The sequence below is a fragment of the Syngnathoides biaculeatus genome, chromosome 15 (genome assembly GCF_019802595.1).
Source record: "Syngnathoides biaculeatus isolate LvHL_M chromosome 15, ASM1980259v1, whole genome shotgun sequence".
NCBI lineage: Eukaryota > Metazoa > Chordata > Actinopteri > Syngnathiformes > Syngnathidae > Syngnathoides > Syngnathoides biaculeatus.
Genome location: NC_084654.1, coordinates 20,015,335 through 20,028,560, shown reverse-complemented (window position 1 = coordinate 20,028,560; position 13,226 = coordinate 20,015,335). Strand labels below are relative to the sequence as shown.

Sequence of the window (13,226 nt, the reverse complement as noted above, 5' to 3'; positions counted from 1 at the left end):
GGATAAGCGGCTAACAGAATGGATGGATGGGAAATTATCAAAAAATAAAATGCTGTCAAAATGTTGTCTACAGACTGCTCAGTCCTGCGTACTCAATGGATTATCACTTCGCATGTCTCCTCTCACCAGTAATTATTTATAAAATATAACATGCAAAATAGAAATAAACATGTGGTACATAACTTGGCATAAGATAATGAATGGATGGATAATCCACAAAAAACACCAGAAATAATTCAGTCCTAAAAATTGTTCTGTGCATTTGAAATGTATGTGAGTTATAATTATGTGGTGACTTCTCATGCTAGTAATTCATGATGGCCACCAACATGCACAATAGAAATAAACATAATGACTAGAAATTGTCCAAAAAGTCCACGGCACGTGATCACGCGTGGGCACATGTAATTGTTACACAGTAATCCACCGCCCACCTCCATCACTCGGGTTAAGGTTCCAGACCTACATGATACCTGCCACCATGCACAATAAAAATAAATATGCATAAAGTAAGAATAAATAATCCACAAAAGTCATTGGTTAAACTCTAAAGAAAGGATTCAGTTGTGCAACTGCAGTCTTGACAAAATATGCTAGCAGCGAGCATAAAGTGTGGTTCTGTGTTCCAGCCACTTGAACAGTGCCTTGTTTCACAAGGGCCACAGAGAAGAGAGCTGTGTGTGTGTTTTTTTTTTTTTTTTTTTTTTGGGGTGGGGTAGTCGTGGGGTGACAGTGTGTCGTGTGTGGAAGGCTGGCCGTCCGAATGCCCGACATTCCTACAGGGCTGCACAAGGCATTTATTCCCAGCCCACGCTCCCATTTTTAGCTCTCCTGTCCCGGGCCACCTCATGGTTGAGGCCCTTTGTCCACTGTGCTTGTCTTTGGCCGATGCATCGTGTTGTTGAGCTAGTTTTGTTTTCCTCTCACCATTTAGCCTGTGCTAGCGCCCTTAGCTTTCAAGCACTCGTGTAACAGACGATAACATGTGTCCGATTTAGCGTTCGGTATTATATTCCACGGTTTCCATTTTGCTGCTTGCACTCCCCCTTTTTTAGCGCCCCTAAATGTCCTCTCCGATAACTTGAGTCTCGTTATGTGAAGAATTAATAACAGAAAACCTTTATTTTCGTCCATTGTTGTTGGAGTGTGATGCTCTTCATTCTTCGCTCCATTTTCTCCCTGCCCTTAATCTCCTCTCGGATGCCATTAGCCCCCTTACGCAGAGAAGGTGAAACCCATTCATTAGGCACGTTTATTTTTAAAACTAATCGGCCGATGCTCCGTCCGCGCTGTGAACATTCCCGTCCACGTGTTGTACATGTACACCGCATCCATGCAGCAATGTGTTGACAACGGCAGCTGCCCGTCCAAAATGCGATTCTCACTGCTACCCGGGCACGTGTCGGCGCATGTGAGCACGACCGTGCAATTAGACAGATGCGTGCCTGCTCCAGTCAGTCAAGTCTTCCTCTCCAGCTGCCTCGCATGCGCCATCGTGAGCTCAGGTGGCGTTCGATAATGGATTAAATAGACAAAAGCCAGGAAGCCACTCAGCTATTGATCACAGCGGTACTTCAGCCCCCGCTGTAACCCTTATTTAAAGCCACCCTCTTGTAATGCTTTCACCCTTCTGTCCGTTTACACGTTCTCTCACAAAGTGCTGCCCCCATGCCTGGAAAAGATGATACAAATATTGCACAAACAAACAGTACTCGTGTGCGTGAGGGTCTATTAAAGTTACTGCTATTGTCGTTAAAGGGCCAGGTTCAGGCGTCAAGGCCGAGGTTATTGGCTCGCATCAAGTGCTTTTGGCCAGGAAAAGTACAGTATAAACCAAGTGTTTACAGAAGTGCAAATGCCAGTTTCTTTATCCATCCATCCATCCATCCATCCATCCATCCATCCATCCATCCATCATCATCTACTGCTTTTCTGGGTTGGGTCGGAGGGGAAGTAGCTTCAGCAGGGATACCCAGACTTCCCTTTCCCGAGCCACTTCTTCCAGCTCTTCCGGAGGGATCCCGAGGCGTTCCCAAGCCAGCCGACAGACATAGTCTCTCCAGCGTGTCCTGGGGCGTCCTCGGGGTCTCTTTCCGGTGGGACATGCCCAGCACACCTTACCAGGGAGGCTTACGGGAGGAATCCGAATCAGATGCCCCAGCCACCGCATCTGGCTCCTCTCAATGTGGAGGAGTAGCGGCTCGACACTGAGCCTCTCCTGGATGACCGAGCTTCTCACCTTATCTCTAAGGGAGAGCCGGGACACCCTACGGAGGGAACTCATTTCGGGCGCTTGTATCCGGGATCTTGTTCTTTCGGTCACGACCCACACCTCATGCCCATAGGTGAGGGTAGGAATGTAGATCGACTGGTAAATTGAGAGCTTCCCCTTTCGACTTAGCTCCCTCTTTACCAAAACGGACTGATACAAGGTCCTCGTCACTGCAGACGCTGCACTGATCTGTCTGTCGATCTCCCGCTCCATTCTTCCTTCACTTGTGAACAAGACCCCAAGGTACTTGAACTTCCTATACTTGGGGAAGGATCTCATTCCCGACTCGGAGAGGGCACGGCACCCTTTTCCGACTGAGGACCATAGTGTCGGATTTGGAGGTGCTGATTCTCAGACCTGCCTCTCCACACTCAGCTGTGAATCGCTCCAGTAAGAGCTGGAGATCACGGCTTGATGAAGCCAACAGAACCACATCATCTGCAAAGAGTAGAGATGCGATGCTGAAGCCACCAAACCGGACACCCTCTTCGCCTCGGCTGCGTCTAGAAATTCTGTCCATAAAAGTTATGAACTAAATCGGGGAGAAAGGGCAGCCTTGGCGGAGTCCAACTCTCAACGGAAACGAGTTCGGCTTATTCCCGGCAATGTGGACCAAACTGTGACAGCGGTCGTACGGTTTCTTTATGATGTAAAAAAGAAATGTAATCAAGAGAAATCCTTTCAAAAAGCCTAAAATGCGGATGACTTATTTTTAAAAAATCTTTTTGAGAGGGGGAGTAAAAATAAACAGAGGTAATGTGAATCCAAAAGTGCACATATTTGGTTTGAAACTCTGTTAAAATCCACAGTTTTATAATGGAAGCAAGACAAGCTTACCCTATTGAAAATGCGTCGGTTAAATCAGCTGTGTATGCAAATGCTGCTGCTGAATGCAGGGTGGCGGTTGGGTGTGACGCATAAAGTCACGAAGGGGAGGGGTCGGAGAGACGACCTCGTCAGCCACACTACTACTAGAATTCCATAAAAGTCTTGGATGTAGCAGGAAATGACTTCCAGGGTCTGGCATGTAGTTTCCCCCCAGTTACTGCCGTCATTGCTGCATTCTCAGCCCCCTCCCTCTACAGAGTCCCCACCCCCCTTACTGCTTTTTTCTAACTCTATTTACCGCCGTGTGTGGATAGAATAAATAAATGGGAGCTAACGATTACACCTCATGATAACCTTTTTCACAATTCCAAAGAATCAGCCATATACACACAGGTTTTTATTATCAGACACTATCGTCACTACCCCCCCCCAAAAAAAAAAGCATGCATCTCAAAAATTTCCTTTAATCCAAAAGGGGTGGTGGGAGCATTATAGATAGTGAGCATTTTGGAGATACAGCACGTGTTTTTGTTCGACAATGACGAGCATGTCTCGTTTAGTTTTGTATTTTTGGTTGATTAAAAAAAAAAAAAAGCATAATTTTGGGCTGACATTTTTAAATGACAGCAGCAAAATTGTTCATTGTAATGTTTCTTTTTAATAAAATAGCACTGTAAAATATACTTTCAAAATGTACAGAAATAACTGTAAAAAATATTCTGTATAATTTCATGTATGAATTCAATAAGCTTGGAGTCCGGTGAGCTAGCAGGGGGCAGTGTAGAGTAACACATCAAAACATACTACACACACATTATATATGTGTGTGTGTTTCTTTCGGCTTGTCCCTTTATATGATTAAACAGAAAAAGGTTATTGCAATTAGGCTGCAGTGATCTTAATCATTTTCAAGAATATGACTGTGAGTATTGTTGTATGCACTGTCTGTATGTGTTGCTTCATGTTTATGTTCAAATATAAGTTGCTTAAATGTTTACAAGTACCGCAACATTGACGCTAGTATTATTAGCCTGTCTGTGGCATTTTTTTCACATTCTGGGTTAGCGTGAAGCCAGCAGAATTTTTGCTCGCAGCTCAAAAATTCAGCCGAGCGGCGGCTTGTTTCTTGAGAAAGTTGCCACAAGTCAAGGTATCCATCCATCCATCCTCCGTGCTGGTTACCCCACTAGCGTCGCAGGCGTGCTGGAGCCTATGCCAGCTAATTTTAAGTCTTCAATCAACCTGCTATGCATGTTTTTGGAATGTGGTAGGAAACCGCAGGACCCATAGAAAATCCACACGGGCACGGGGGGAGAACATGAAAACTACACACAGGCGAGGCCGAATTTGAACCTGGGTCCTCAGAACTGTGAGGCAGATATGCTTAGCAGTCAACCGCCGAGCTGCTCCAAGACCAACCATGTCAGTGATTTCAAATATTCATAGAGGGTTAGACTCCATTTTGAGGCGATACCTAGGCTCCGTGCTGGCTGCTCAGCGCTTCCATAAATAGAAGTTGAGCAAACATATAATGTAGTTTGACTGATGTTTGTGTAGTCCTTTTTAGTGTTGAGGGTTGGGGGCTTGAAAATTAGCCAAACACACAGACCTTTCCTCACACTCAAGGCTGGGTTCAAACATATAGATTAGCGGCCAGTCTTCTCGTCTGTTTCTTTTCAAACACAAGTATGGAAAAAAAAAATGCCGCTCCACAGTGTCAGCAATCGGAAAACGGCAAGCCTCTCCTGAATCAGGTCCCAACTGCCCAAAAAGGCAACGTAGCTAGTACTGGTTGGGTGCTTGTTTATTTTGCTCATCCACACATCTCAAAATCTTCTTGTGGACTTGCTCAGAAGTGCTCAATTCTGTGTCCTGCTAGTAACTTTTAAAATGTGTCATTCTTTTACAAATGATCGGAGCGCACGTTTTGGGAGGAAACAGATGTGACATACAACAGGATGTCAAACTTCCTCTGACTTATGCGCACCTTTTTTGTCGCCCTCTGCAGTTTAGTCAATACTCGCTGTTCTTTCCCTTTTTTTTTAAACCAATCCTTTACCTTTGAATACCTCTTTGCGAAACATAACCTCAATCACTTTTTAAGCTATTTTGCCGTTCTAAAACTATCAAGTCATAGTGATGGAGAGAGCAAGGATGTGGCTTTTATGATTTGAAAAGCAACCCTGGGGATCATCCTGCTCCCTAATCTCCCTGACAGGAAGTAGTTATCCTAAATAGCGGTCCTGCCCAGGCCAGTGCTTTCCTGTTCCACTTGCAAGATGTTGCAGTGTCGCGATTGTGCTGTTTTCTGCTCATCTGCTGACTAGGTGCAACTTTCGGCTTACAATAAATCTGCCCGGAGGTGCGGCAAAATATCCAATACCTCGATGTATAGATTTCGCTTGCAGTATAGTATTACTGTAATTCCCGGCGTACACAGTGCACCTGGTTGTACATTTGTAAAGGAAATACCATTTGGTACATACATTGGCTGCAGCCGTGTAAAAGCCGCAAGTGCGCACGTTGAAACGCGAGATATTTACAACGAAAGACGGTACACAGAGTTTAACGCTAGCGCTGCCACGCTAACAGGGCCGGTTTAAAAAAAAAAAAAAAAAAAAAAAAAAAAACCATACCGGTAAAAATCACTGAGACACAGCAGTAACACGCTAGTGCAACACTAACAAGGTCGGACCGGTAAAAAGTCACTTCCTCGGCACATATATTCCACCGGTCTCACTGTCACCTTTTTCCGCTCGAGTGTCCCCTTGCGGCCGTTTGGAAAAAAAATGCACAAATTAGCCGCATCACCGCATAAACCGCAGGGTTGAAAGCATGTGGAAAAAAAAAATCGCGCTTTATAGGCCGGAAATTACAGTATATCAGTACTTCATGACAAATATAATCTGTAATCATATGTGACCCATGGATTGGGTCATTTATCGAATATGCTTTCCTCTTTACTGTGATATTCTTGGTATCATTGGCAAACTGTTGTGATGTGATATACTTTTACTAACCCACCCAAAATATTATTAAAACTCCCCAATCATTCACTTCCATTGAATTTAAGCAGCTTCTGCTTTTTGCCCCTTTCCCTTTTTCCCTCAGTGGTTTATGCAACACTAGGAATTCAGCGCAAGGACATTTTAGACGCTCTGGCATTGTTGTCGCAACACTGCACACCTGCGTCTGAATGCAGTAAACCAATACGCTGGTTTTTTGTTAAGGTTCTATAGTCATTTCACAAAGAAGGCCCAAATGGAAGGTGTTGTTTTTCCACTACTGAGCCGTAACCTTTAACCAGACAGTGATTTAATGTCTCGATTATAGTCGCAGAGTGTACGCAAAGTAAATAGTTTTATTTAAACACTGAAATTCTTTCTTGTTCTTTTGCTCTCGCAATTTAATAAAAACCATGAAATGTGTTCTCGTTCTTCGATGAGGAGGCGGTGATGAATATTTGATGTTCCTAAAGTGTCATATTCTATCATAAATGGTGTTAAATTTCATACAAGAGTAAAAAAAAAAAAAAAAAAAGACATGATCTCAATCTTTGAGTCAAGTATGGGCAGTAGGCATTCTTAAGTGTTGTTCAAGTGTAAAAAGAAGTCAGCCACTGATCACATGATTTCACATAGTGGCAGTTTGATATCGGGCTAGAGAATAAATAAGTATATACTGTAGATTAACAGGCTAAGAAATAAATTGTAATGGGTTTAATATTAGATAAATAGCACATTATTGTACTGTATGAAAAATGTATGGTCATAACATGATCAACTAGAATGGACAACTTTTTTCCATAATTGCTACATTTTTTTTTAATTTAACATTCACAGTACTTCATCTTTCTCATTTATACTTTAGTCATATATTTATTTATTTGACTTTTTTTTTTTTTACAAACTTGCCTCACTGCCAGAAGCTTCTTTGTAATTTCAAAGATGGAGGTCTACATTTTAGAAATTATTTGAATGGATTTAGTGCTCTTTTTCTTCAAACTCATGGTTAGATTTTTTTTCAAAAAGGAAAATGCGAGCAGAAAACAAGCAATTATTTTACTTGTACTGACTATGAGGTAACAATATGAACCAATTGTGGCGAGACGTTGTAAAGTTCACTGTTGTCATGTAGTTGCGGAGTGTGTGATGTTCACTCGTTAGTCCAATTTTTGCCTGCAACTGGGGGACTGAGGTTACCGGTATGTCAAGCTACCACTGCCATGTTAAATTTAATTCTGGAGTACACCTAGGAGCGAGGAAGCAAGTCGTCGTCATCCTGGGGTGCAAACATTTCATATTGTATACCTTCTATATTGATGTGACTCCCCGCTCTCCTTTCTTGGTAATGTTGTTATTCCACAACGTCCCTAATTGTATCAAGCTGCATCAGGGTGATGTGAAGCACTAGAGCGTACCACTTTGAATGATGACACAAATGGACACAAACTACCTGTCTCTAAGGTTTACGCTAATAGCCATCTGGCTGCTCATGCCGCATTGCAACCGTACTCATGTGCCTGTACTAAATTGTCTTGCACTGCAAGTTTACATTCTGCCTACACATTTCTAATGTACCGTAATTTCCGTCCTGTAAGACGCGACTTTTTTCACACGCTTTCAACCCTGCGGTTTATGGGGTGATGCGGCTAATTTGTGCATTTTTTTTCTCACGGCCGCAAGGGGGCACCCGAGCGGAAAAGAGTGAGACCGGTGGAATATATGTGCCGAGGAAGTGACTTTTACGGGTTCAGCCCTGTTAGCGCTGCGGTAGCGTGTTACTACCGTGTCTCAGTGATTTTTACCGAAAGTTTTTTTTTTTTTTTTTTTTTTTTTTAAAACGACCCTGTTAGTGTGGTGCTAGCATTAGCGCGGCGGGCTAGTGTTAAACTCTCTGTGTACCGTCTTTCTCTGTAAATATCACGTGTTTCAATGTGGGCACTTGCGGCTTTCACACAGCTGCAACGTATGTATGTACCAAATGGTATTTCCTTTACAAATGTACTGGGTGAGGCTTATAACCAGGTGCGCTCTGTAGGCCAGGAATTATGGTATTCCATGTCTGGCTAGATCTAGTACTTACAATAGCCCCAGTCTGTACAGATATTGTGGCTACTCTGTGTTGTTAATTTAGCGAGTGTCCCTGGTGGTGTAGTTGCCATTGGCAATCCAATCAATATCAAACAGTTGTGATGTCCCATGACGCCTTCTAGTCCAGTCGTGACCTTCTGAGATCATTGACTTGATTATAACGTTACTATCAAAGATCTCAAGCCTTCTTGTCCCTTTGAATATATTCTAGGATGGCTGAAAAACCTTCATGATAGACTGATTTTGACCAGTAATGTTTGTGCTGTCTGCTAGAATTCATTCTCGAGCAAACAAAAAATGCTACTCATTCTACTAAATTGTTAAAACCCTAAAATTTCATTTATTCACTGTAGAATTTATAAAAAAAAAATTCAAGACATTATATTGACTTTTGTATTCACCCAACCATTTGTGAGATTTTAAAATTGCACAGAAAAAAGTCAAGCATACATGCTGTTTAGTACTACAGATACGGTAGGAGACGTCGCCATTTTAATTGTCAATTTAACCCTCAAGCACACCTAGAACCAAGGACACACTGAAAATTCATTTCCATTTGTTTAGATTGATTGCACCACTGCTCAGCATTTATATTGTGTATAGTCAGACTTAAGAAATGGTGCCAAAAAACAAAAAAAACCCACAAGGATTGATGCCGATTTAATACTAGAATCAGAAATTGAAGTAATTCACGATGCAGTACAATTGAACTATATCTATGTGAATGTTTCACATAAGGATATTTCTATCTCTGCATTATTGTGAGACTTGAGCACTGTACTTTCTGCAGAAATTGTGGTTAAAAACATTGCTCTACACCTGGGTTTGGTAACATATTGCTTGAGTACACAATTGAAGCAGGGACACTGGGTACAAATAAAGACATGTAATCTGGCATTAAATTATGTCTGAAATGTTCTCAAGTACTCTTGTGAATGGCAAACACTTTATAGACACAGGTTCGGTCGTACTACACCTCGGAAACACGTTATCTTGAATATTTGCTGCAAAAATGATGAGTCAGGTGAACCAGTTTTGCTGCTTTTGTCATGAGCCTCGTGCTTTGTATCACATCAATCAGCCACACTAATCCTCTGTTTTTGTATGTGTTGCGCAGATATTGTCATCACCTGGCTTTATTGCAGGTGGTGTATTCATTCATGTTGGCTACCTGGCGTTGATGGTATCTCGCCTGACTGTGTGAAATGGAAACCTAGAACATTGGCGTTGTTTTAAATGTTAACCAACAAAACCTTTTTTACAAACTGGATGCTTGATTTAGACAAACAAACCTGCAGATGTCTGTTGTGTGTGGAAACAAAGTTGTCGTATATAGTGGCTTCAAACATAGTTACGACAGGGCGAGCCTCCTTTCCTTGTTGTGGTTTGGTCACCTGAAAATGCTCAACTTTAGCATCATGCCCCTCTAAAATGTCCGCCAGTGTACCTTTGACAAAACGTAGTTAAAGATTACACACTGTGTGGGTGTGTGTGTGTGTTTGTGTGCATGCATGCAAACACACTGTCTGGAAATGTCTTATCATTACTATCGGTCAGTGTCATGAGTCTTGTGTTTTGCTTGCGGACTCAGCTGATGGTCATTGATGTTTATTCATTTGCCTCATTTGAATTACACTAGGCATTTATTATCAACAATACAGTTGTGAAATTGGGAAATTAAGTCGTTCCGGAAGTCGTTTTGTAACGTGAAATTTTTGTAAGTAGAAGCATTTTTGTTTTTTTTTTCATGTAAATAGTCTAATCCGTTCCAATTTTTTCGTTACTGGAGACGTCCGTAAGTAGTGGTAAGATAATTTAGGTGGGAGAAATTGCACAATGTCATTTAAAAAAATAATTGAACAGAGGATTTTTTTCCCCAGAGGAAATGGAAATAATCCACAGTTAAATGAGTTAATACTTGCATATTCACATTTCAGCATTTTCCTCTCTGTTTATTTTACCTATCCTCATATAATAAATTATTTTTGTGGCCAAAGCATATAATATTGGTTTGGCCCCATCTGGTGGCCCTTTGGTGCTAAGGAACTGTTGAAATTTGTTGAGTTTAATTTAAATAAAGGTAGTCCTTTGCCATCATTTTTCCATATCTATAAGCAATTACAAAACTTTTTAGGGGATTATCAATTGGTTACTTGAGGGTTTTCATCTTTTCTTTTTGGGCTACAAATAGCGGGGGTTCGCTGTTAAGGCAATTCAATTTTTAAAAAATTGTATATTCATTATTTTTAAAGATGCAAAATGTAAAAAAACAAATGTAATGTGATAACGCAAATGGAGTCTTAATACTTAAATGTCAGTCTGCCTTGCATTCCCATTGTAGCTGAATAAGCATACCCTCCACTCACAATTGTTTCTTTCCATTAAATCGACATGCTTCTAGAACCTTATCAATGATTTAATATCCTTTTTTTCCCCCCCAAGAAGAGCTACACAATTGATAAGTTTAGTTTTGGCCTGCTCATTTGCCCATCACAGTAACTTCTTATTGATCTTCCTCCGTTTTCCAAGTCCTTTTCATTTGCTCCTCCATCCATCTCCAGTGTCCCCTCCCCCGAGGCTTACATTAGCATCAGTGGTAGCATAAATACGCGTCTCAAGAATGATCAAAGGAAACAATGTTTTTTGTAGTGTTACGAACAAAATATGCCTTTACTGATTTGATGCCCTTGAATCTTACCCATGAACTGTGTGAACTTGTCTTGCATACTGTGGCAGTAAGGAAAACAGTCCTGGTTGGAGAGTGCTGAATACAAACGAATCGCTTAAACACAATTTATGAATTAATTTAGCTCGTTAAAGCGAGCCCACGTAGGAACACACACACACGTCTAATGCAGTTAATGCCCAAATAAGAACGTGGCAGAGGCGCATTCAATCTTTGGATCATCTTTCCGTCCTTCAGAGGTCATAAAACAGTGCCTCTCCTTTCTGCTTTCCCTACCCTTGTCTTTCAAGACGCACACGCATCCCTCCGAGGGGCTCGAGGGTCCACATTTCATGGACCCAATTACTTAGGCAACCCTCCCATCACCGTCACCATCTCACCCCCACCCCACCACCTCCCTTCTGTTTCTTCTCCAGTCTCCGGCATTACGTCAGGTTTGGCAGGCTGTATTTTTAGTCGGGATATGCTGTTTGCCCTCCTCGTAGACTGGATTAAGTTACCTCATCGTTGCTGAAAAAATCCATCCAATGTCCTCCCCCAAGCCCGACGACACGTGGAATTGTAGACAGGAATGTTTTTGTCCTGCTGGCGGTGAGCTTAAAGGAGCATTGAACTGAAATGGCTTTCATACAGAGAGCCTGCAAAATAGTGAAATCAGACGCTAGTGAAGCTTTCACACAGTGTGACACATCACTTAATCATTAGCAAAGTGACTTTCAGGCAAAGGTTGCGAGCGTGCAGGAGCCAATCCCAGCTAACTTGGGGCTGGAGGTGGCATACATCCTGAATTGGTTGATCGCAGGGCACTCATGAATAAACAAGAAGTCTCCAATTGATGGAGGTTTTTGGGATGTGGGAGGAAACCAGAGTACCCGGAGTAATCCCACGCCCGCACGGGGAGAACATGCAAACTCCACACAGGGGGCAGGGATTCAAACTTCGGGCCTCAGAACTCTGAGGCCCTAACAAGTCGGCCAGTCAGTACATTATAAGGTTTTTGAGGAGTAGGCAGCGATTACTAGATTTTTCATCTGCAGACTGGCTTGGTCTCAATCCCCTGTGGGCGGGGGGGGGGGGGGGGGGGGGGGTGTTCACTGTAAGATTGCAATTATCCCTCAGTCAGACCATCAGATGACTTTAGAATCAGCTTCTGGCTTTTTGAAGATGAGAAGGAAGCGAGACTAGAATCAGGACTGGAAATCAGATGGTTGTCATGGGTGAGATGGAACAGAAGGGAATTCTGAGTGTTGGGATGCTGATCCCCTTTACAGGAAGACCATCAAAATCAATCCCATGATCAGGTATGGTATGATGTAAAGAAAATAGTTGTCAGAGAGCAGACAGGGAAGGTTATGTCCCGTTAGGTTCAGCGGGTGGGTTGGGACAGCCAGGAGTCGACACGAGCGTTGCGAGAGAGTGAAACCTCTTTTACACAGAGATCCCAAAATTTTGCTTGCGCAAAGCTCAGCAGAGCGGGATATATAGTTTCTTTTGACACAAATGTTATCCTTGCAGATGGGAAGGATTGTCCCGTCCGGTTCTGGGTGTGCGCTGGGATAGCCGGGAGATGTCCTACCTCTGCTACAGATCGGATTCTACTTAAGATTGCTGAAAAATCTTTGGTGGACTTCAGTAAACGTCACTGACAAAAAGAGCAATCTGACCTACAGTGTGAAACGGTCTTAATGTGCATTCATAACTCCCTACAGTCAGTGTGGTTGTTTTGGTAGACTGACTATATGAAGACTGAGATTTCTTGGTTTCTATAGAATTTTGTTTGTGGTGAAGAGTGAGTGGTTAAGTGCTTGCGTTGCTGTTAGATATTAGAAATTACATGCTTGTTCTAGAAAAAACAATCTCATGAAAATACATTGCCCATTTTCAGTTTTCCCCATCTAACCTCCATCTTAATTAGTCTTTTTTTGCCTTTTTTTTTTGGTATTGGCTGTAGTGTTACGACAGCTGTTGCAGAGCTTTCATTTTTCCACCATTTTTCCATGTCAGTTCTCTTTATACAGAAAAAGCAAAGTGGAATTGAGGTACAAAGTTGATCCTGCAATTTTCCAGATCTCAGATTCCTAACAGAGGCAGGTTGCTCCCTGTGTGTAAGGATATTTTGCTGGGACAGGCGTGTTAAATTTAATACCCAGCACTCTTATCTCCTGGCATTTTGTGCTGAAATAATCCTGCATCTTTTGTCTTCAAATCCTCATAGTCAACATGTGAATTCACACCTTAACCCCCTTTTATGCTGCCGGCATTTTTCCTTCTCTTTTCTGTGTCATGGTGAGCATGCACAAAGACGATTTCTGAGATTGTTGCTGAGAAAGAGGCTTCAGTTTACTGG

General features: G+C 42.3%; 1 protein-coding gene across 2 annotated transcripts in view; it reads left to right on the top strand.

Moving 5' to 3' along the window:
* fermt2 (FERM domain containing kindlin 2) overlaps positions 1–13,226 on the top strand; it is a 54,749-nt gene that overhangs the window by 2,640 nt on the left and 38,883 nt on the right. The window lies entirely within an intron of this gene.